At 33.2% G+C, this 8,665-nt stretch overlaps 1 pseudogene; it reads right to left on the reverse strand.

Moving 5' to 3' along the window:
• Nucleotides 1-7,188: 7,188 nt before the first annotated feature.
• On the reverse strand, nt 7,189-8,009 carry LOC133832844 (uncharacterized; annotated as a pseudogene).
• Nucleotides 8,010-8,665: the final 656 nt, after the last annotated feature.

Consider the following 8,665-nt stretch of genomic DNA (forward strand, 5'->3'; position numbering starts at 1 on the left):
TAGATGAGTTATTTTCCCTCCAATCTTGAGCTCGGTTAGGTGGGACATTCCCATTGTCGCATACGATAAATGGATCTCCCCTGGGCTAAGTATAACTCAAATCATCATGGTGAGCTGGATATCCTCTTTGTGACTTCAGATGGTCACAGAGGTCAAAATATGGGTCAGAATGAAGGCTTTGTGCGGAGGTCAAGTGATTCCTCAGGTCGCTCTCATGCCTGCCTCTGCACTGACTCTTTATCCAGTAGCTTCCATTAGTGAAGCTCACAACTCGTGGCTAGGATCGAGGACCTGAATTATTAGCGCAAGGCCGTGGGATATAAATGTCCTCTAAGGGGGGAGAATTTCTCCTGCCGTCCCCTCAGGCTAGAGCATTCCTCTGTGGGTGAGGTGGAGTTGGATGTCGAATTGGTGACGCAGGATGTCTTATTGGTGAAGCTATCCTTGTTCCATCCGGGCGCACTAGATTAGCTTGCCTTTAGTCTACTCCAACTTGTCGGGTTGGAGGCAAGGCCAGTTCATTTATTTGTGTCGAAGGTTCTGGCCGTGGCATGGATGGATTTGTTGGGATGTCTTGCCTCCTTGAATTGGTCCCAAATTGCCCTATTTGGCCAGGCTAGTTCTTGGGAGTGTGAGTTGACTGATCGTTCCTGTGAGGGTTGGTAGGTTGAGCATTCTGTGGGATTCGATTAGAAGGTACGAAACTCAGGGTCGCAGTTTGACTAGATCGACTAACACGAGGTCGATGATTCCTATGAGTATTAGCAAGTTGAGTATTTTTCTGGATCCGCTTAGAGGGTATGGAGCTCGGAGTTGCAGTCCTGACAGAGCGACTAAGATTAGGTCGATTATTCTTGTAGGACATATGGGACCCACTTTGCCTCCTTCTGATGTTAACATCGGTTGTAGGAGTGGGTAATCGAGCCAAGATCTACTCAATCTGCTTGTTAGCTTGGGCAAGATGGCTCCTTAACTGGGCATTTTCCATCTCGATGGCTGTTAGGTATCCCAAATGGGGATTTGGTCGGCGTGAGGCAGAGCTCCCAGCATCATCTTGGTCCACATGTTATTTTCTAGGACGACGTTGAGCAGTTGAGCCTTCTTCGGTGGGGATGGCGCACGGTGAACCTCCTGATCATTAGATTGCTCTGTCTCGTTGTCACCCATAGATTGGGTGACCACCATGGCGAATGTTAGGTGAAACTTGCATGGGGAATTAAGTCTAATATGCTCTCAACGAAACACCAATCTGTTGATGCGGTTTTCGGCCAACAGTGGATTAAGAAATCCGAAAATAGAGAGATTAGGCTTTTGCTAAGCCATAAATGGATAAATAAAAAGTATTAAGATCACCCACACTTTTTACATGGTTTAGTGGTTAAAATCCACCTAGTCCACAAGTCACTCTTATTAATTTGTTTGTTTCTCACTGTGAAATTGTCTGTCATAATTTCACCAGAGTTTTAGTATATCAAATGTTCTTTCCCTTTCTGTCCATTCTCCCCAGTATTTATAGGGAATTCTGCCTGGACAGTTTTGGGTAACCGTATATAAATATGGTAACATACATTTTTGGGTAACATCCGATTTACATAAATACATTAATGCCTATTGATTCTATGCCCCCAATATCGGGTAATAAATACATAATAATATGTGAGCATTAATGAGTGTATAAGGAATCTCTGATTCTTTTGGGATCCTTCACTATGCGTCATGACCAGACTTCCGCGAGCTGAACACTTCCTTCGAGCTGGATGTCGAAGAACTAACTTGAATCGACATGGGTCACATTCAGAGTTTCATGAAGGTAATATGTCCATCGTGCATCTCGAACTATGTCATAGGCGCAATATGTGATCTGGAGACTATTTGGTTGTCATAAGCTGTCAAGTTTGACTTGAGCTGCTCACTTCAGAGTTGGTTATATGTTCTATCTGTATGCTTTCTTCATACACTTGTCTTTCAATCGTACTCTGTGCTAAGTAATTCAGTTCGTATTAGTTTTGGGGTACAACAGGTTATTACGTTCCCCCTCTTCACAGTGGGGAGTGACAAAAAATGAGGGTTAAAATTTCTTACTTCCCTCTCTCCTCAAAATAATTTTGATTTAAATAACTTTTTTAATAGTTATATTATATATATATATATATTTCTTCTCAGTCTTTTCACTCATTAGTTTTCTAAGTTTATGTGCTCATATACTTTTATTTATTTATTTTGTAGTATTGGCTGGAAAACTATGGTTTGTAGGATGATGATTTTGGAAGGAAAGCTATGTATTATAGAATGAAGCAGTTTAATGCTAGAAGATGTTTGAGGTGGAGCTTTTATTAAACTTTATCTAGTCTTTCAATAGCTTATTTAATCAAAATCTATTGACGGTTTTTACATCTAGGGTAGATGAAACTTTTCGTTGTAGTTATTTTAGTTTCTCTTCATTGGGTGTCTTAGAGATATTGAGATTGTATTTTTCTTAGTATTATCTTTTACTTGTTTTATGTCTTTCCATGTCTGTTTTTTGGATTAGCCATTAAGCATGTACTTTTGATAGATGATAAATTCACTTGGTTAGAAGAAATTCTGCCAAGGTGTTGAGACCAATGTAACAATACTTATATGTATGAAATTGGTCTTTTGTAAAAAAAAAAAAAAACAAAATAACTTATTGAGTAACAAAACATTAACCAAATCAGAAAATGACCCTAAAGAAACCCTTATATAATTTCTCATGTAGTAATCATCTCCATTGTTCTATTTTATAGAACAAATACATACAAGTTACTTTTCAAGTAAATTAATTTTTTTTATAATTCTAATATATGTAACAAAACATTAATAAAAGATAACAATATACTTTTTCCAAAACATGATAAATTAAATAGAAACAAAAGTGTTACTAAAACAAAAGTGTTTATCAAACATATTGTTTTCCCATTTTTCTTCATCCTTGATTTTCCATGGATCGAACACAATGAAGTTAAGTTCCCATGTCTAGGTGGAGTTAGGGGTTTTAAGGAATGAGCTCTGCTCAAAGGTTTACCCTATTGATTGAATTTGGTGTATCTCTCTTCAACTTCAACAGATGCAAATTTTCTTTCATCGAAATCATAAAAATATGGGGAATAAGTAACAACAAAACCTAGGTAAGTTTTGAGTGTTTAGGTTATTTAAATATGTTGAGTGGGAAAAGATCCAAAGGTTCTATAGCTAAGCACCTTCTTAAAGCCAATCTCATAGATATGTTTTAATTTTTCCATCTATTTCAATTGAAGTATTAATTTTTAGTTTTTGGTATTCATTGTTCTTGAAATTGAAAGTTTTATTATAATTTATATTTTTCTAAGTGAATGGGCTTATTTTGAATATTTGATATTTGATGATTTAGATTGAAATACATTCAATTTGATAAATACTGAATTTGTGCTTGTATTTCATTAAGAACAATCTTGTTTAATAATAGAGAATATTTTTGGTGTCAAGATTTGTATCTGATTTGCAAAACAGGTTCTTTGTAATTTTTTCAAACAAATTGATTTGTTTATGGAATTTAAATGCCCATTTGTTGGGTATGCTAATTGGGGAATTCAATAATAATGATGATAACATATATGAATTCTTTGTTTTATTTTCTTATGTATTAAAGAGTTAAAAATTACTTATTATTCACCATGACTAGCATAGAGTTGCTGACTGCTTGATTCACATTGTTTTTTTAAAGGTAAATGAAATATTCATTAATAGGTCAATCAGACATAGTCCGTTACAAGAAGATAAAACTCATAGAGCAAAATCAATCAACATAGACACACCAAGCCGTTTACAATGATCAATAGAAAGAAAAACCTAACAGAAACTTCAACTAAAAGTCTAATTAGCCACAAACAATTAAGCTTCCAACGAGTGCGAATTAAACTAGATTTAATTTCCAAATGGGCATATGATAGATCAACCCCCACCAATTAAAATCAACTAATAATCTTCCAATAGAAGACAGGAGATAACAACTCCATTATTCAAACTAGGAATAATGAAAATAAAACAACGACCAACCATGTTTGTTATTGTTCCTTCCCAATAGAAGGCGGGAGAAAACTTGATTCACTTTGTTATTGTTTGTAAAACAAATCCTATCCATTTTCCTTTTTCATCTTTCCTACCATATATTGAAATTCAATTGTTCAACTAATTATTTTTAAGCCATAATGTTGGATTAAAATTAAAAATTCTTTTCATTACATTGTAGGGGAGTAAGTCAATTTTCTACATAATAAAATATAGGGAAGTTTACAAAAATACTTAAGGTTTAGAAAGAAAAAAAAACTAAAAATACGGGATCTAAACAAAATTACAAAATACGGAGGAGCATAATTATAAATAAGATTTTTTTTTTTGCAAACAACATTTACAAACCAAATAGAAAATTGTAACAAATGATAATAGAACAGTTACAAATTGTTATCCGTATTTTTATAATTTTTGTAAAATTATGTATTTTCCAAATAAAAAATTATAATTTACAGTACTATGTGTAATTTTTCCTAAAATATATAGTGTCAGAAATATATATTATATATTATGATTCATTATCTCTAGGTGGACAACTTTGTATGTCTTTTGATTATACTTATATTAATGAGCATTAGATCCATTAGATCTTTTAGGTATAGAGTCTTGAAGGGTGTTATTTGCTTTCAAAGTCTTGCATTTATATTGTAGGTTTAGTGTTATTATCTGTTTTAATTAGGATACTGTTGTAATCCTCACTCAAACAAAACTTTTCAAGTTCCTAAATCTAAAGTCAAAGTTTTATAATTGGGATAATGGCGGCAAAACTAGTCAAGTAGTTATAATTCTTGCAGTTAAATACCTATGTAAAAATTTTTATGGCAAAACTACTCAAGTAGTTACAATTGTTGCAGCTAAATACCCATGTGGAAAATTTGATGGCAAAAGTACTCAAATAGTTGATTTTCTTGCACTTAACTCCATGCCCTTAACTCAATGGTTAAAACTAACATTGTGGGACACGTGTCAACCTCCAATTCGTCTAAAATACTTTAAAAAAATTAAGGGAAAAATGTTATTTTAATCCCTAAAAGTTTAATTTTTAATTATTTGAAAAGTAATAAAAAATTAAATAAAATATCTTAAATTCCAAAAAAAATAACACAAGTATTTTTAAAACTAAAAAACATTAATTTAATTAAATTTTTTAATAAATTCATAAAAAAATTATTTTGATTTTGATTAAAATCTAAATACAATCTAATTTTATGATTTTTATTTAGATTTTTCATTAAATTAATGTTAAATTTTTAGTTTTTAAAATACATGCTTTAATTTTTATGAATTTAAAATATGTTATTTATTTTTTTTAGAAATTATTTTTTTTCCTGAATTTTTAATTAATTTAAAAATATATAAAAATTATAAAATGAACGAATTGAAGGCTGCCATGTGTCACATAGGGTTAGTTTTAACAGTTGACTTAACGACAGGGAATTAAGTGCAAGAAAATCAACTACTTGAGTGTTTTTGCCGTCAAAATTTTTACATGGGTATTTAACTACAACAATTGTAATTACTTGAGTAGTTTTGCCTTCAAAATTTTTACATAGGTATTTAACTACAAGAATTGTAACTTGAGTAGTTTTGCCGCCATTATCCCTTTATAATTTAATAATGTATTTATCCACATGCTACAATCGTCTCCCATTCAAGTATATAATAACTAGTAAATAGTGTCGCGCTTCGCGCGATTGTTTGGATATATATATTTATCTTTAATATATATGTATCGCTTAATTCTCACAACTAAATCTTTAATCGTTGATTTTATTTGCTTTTGTTTAATTATCAACTCTTTTAACTCATTACTCTAATTTAAAACTAATTTATTTAAATATTTAAATTCAAATATTGTGTAAACGAATAACTGAAATGCACAAAAAATTGTACATTACATGTGAATGTTACATAGTGGGTATCCCATGATTTTTTACTTTGGGACTCCACAATCAAAACAATATTAATAATAATACGTGTTATAGTGTAAAATAAAGTTGTTGCTCTAAATTTTGAAGCTTATTCATATAGATATGGAGTTTGAATCTTCACTCATGATAAAACGCTTGCAAAATATGCATTTGGTATTTTATTTCATACAGTTTGTAGAAACATATACGTATTAAAAACAATAATTAATTCTTATATGAGCTCAAGTTTATCTTACTTCTAAGAGCAACTCTAATGGTGATTACCTCATTGGTTGCCTAAAATGTCCAAATCATCCAAAAATATATATTTTTTATTTTCTCTCTCATCTAGATCACTTTTGGCAACCTTTTTCATAAAAATGCTCAAATACTAAGCCACCCCAAAAGTTGTCAACTATGGTCCCACATATTATTATTTAATATATTATTTTGTAATTATAGATATTGTCACACTAAATTTTTAGGGTTAATTTGCGGCGAAAGTACCCAAGTTATTACGTTTGTAGCACTTAAGTACCCAAGTTACTTTTTTGGTGGCGAAAGTACCTTCCGTTCATCTTTTGGTGCAATTTGGTACAACTGTCAATTCTCATCATTAAGTTTGTTTGTAAAACGTAGGCAAAAGTGCCCAATTAAAGGGATATTTGCGGTGAAAGTACCTAATTTAAAAGATGCTTTGCGGTGAAAGTACCAAATTTAAGAGATGTTTGCAGTGAAAGTACCCAAGTTATAAGCAAATTTCATACCACGTAGGTAGACTTAATGACGAAACAGACAGTTGTACTAAACTACACCAAAACATGGACAAAATGTACTTTCGTCGCCAAAAAAAACTTGGGTACTTAAGTGCTACAAACAAAATAATTTAGGTACTTTCGCCGCAAATATTCTAATTTTTTAAATTCATATATTAATATAAATAAATATTACACAAAATTTAAATAATACGAAATTTAAAGGAGCTTATAAAATGACATTATCTTAATAAATCAATCTAACATAATTAAAAAAATGCTAATTAAATTGATTTCTAAATTTTGACCATATGTGCTCCATCAAGTTCGCCTGAAGATTGCGATGAATGTTTCTATAACGAATTTCAACATTTCTTTAAAGCATTGTCGGGAAGTCAGAAATAAGTCCATGCAATACTTCAATAGTTGGGGTGTTGGCGAGGCCGTCATTATAATTAAAATGGAAAAAAACTCTTATATGCATCTATTTTATCCTCTACAATAATGTTGAGAAATATGATGCATGCACACATAATATATTGGAGAACATCCCTTTGCCAAAAACGTGTTGGTCCTCGTACAATAGCAAAACGAGATTGAAGTACTCCGAATGCTCGCTCAACATCTTTGTGTACCGCTTCTTGGCATTGGGAAAATAATTTTCTTTTCTCTCCTTAAGGCAGTGGGATAGTTTTAACAAATGTACTCCACTCTGGATAGATACCATCTGCTAGATTATACTCTTTGTTGTATTGTGTGTCATTTATCATAAACTCAACTCTTGGAGCTTGCCCTTGTAAGATGTCAGTGATTAATGGGGATTGATTTAACACATTGATATCATTATTGGATCCCGAAACACCAAAAAATGCATGCCATATCAAGAGATCTTGTGACGTAACTGCTTTGAGAATGATTGTTGGCGTGGGTGATCACCTCGCGTTAATTGGCCTTTCCATGCAACTGGGCAATTTTTCCATTCCCAATGCATACAATCAATGCTTCCCAACATGCTTGGAAAACCACACCCCCCCCCCCCCCCCATTTGAAGTAAGCGACATATGTCCCCAGCATTGGGCCGTCTCAAATATTCGGTCCCAAAAATCTCATTCACTTCCTGAGTGAAATTGACTAGACATTCAATAGCGGTGGTTTCACCAATTCGAATATACTCATCAACATAACTGACATGCGCTTCGTATGCCAACATTCGCATAGCAGCGGTGCACTTCTGTAATGGTGAAAGCCCCCTTCTTCCGACTATATCAAATCTCATAAGGAAATACTTTGAATGATTTTCTAGAGCTTGCACTGCAACACCCTGGTTAGCCAAGACCGTTACACTGTGTGTTTAAAATAGGGCTCAACTTGCTAAGAGAGTCATTTGGACTTAAATGTGTAATTAAAGACTAAATCAAGGTTAGGTATTAAAAAATTTGGTCAACGAAGTAATTATTTTTCATTAGAAATATTAGGTTTATACATGGGACCCCAAAAAGTGGTTACAGACTGAAAAAGACAGATAAAATATGAATTAGTCGTCCTAAGCGGAAAAACAGGGTTCAACCTTAGTTCCTCCCAAGTTGTCCCGACCGTGGCGGTCGAGTAGGCAACATATGTACACACTGCCTCTGAAGCTCTCCAAGTCATGGCTGGTCCAGCTTACCCTTTCCCTTACCTGCACCACATAGCTCCCGTGAGCCAAGGCTCAGCAAGAAAACTTAAATCAACAGATACAAATGAGCAACAATATATATAACAGTAAACTTAGTTCGATAAGTTCAATAAGCAATAAGCTTAGCACTAATAATATGCTCAATCAAACACATAAACCAATCTTAACAATCAATGCAGTTAGTAAAGTGCAATCGACACTTCTGTTTATTTGTATAACGTTCAGGTCCGTTGCCCTTAGGCCGAGCCCTCTGGTCT

The sequence above is a fragment of the Humulus lupulus genome, chromosome 1 (genome assembly GCF_963169125.1).
Source record: "Humulus lupulus chromosome 1, drHumLupu1.1, whole genome shotgun sequence".
NCBI classification, from domain to species: domain Eukaryota; kingdom Viridiplantae; phylum Streptophyta; class Magnoliopsida; order Rosales; family Cannabaceae; genus Humulus; species Humulus lupulus.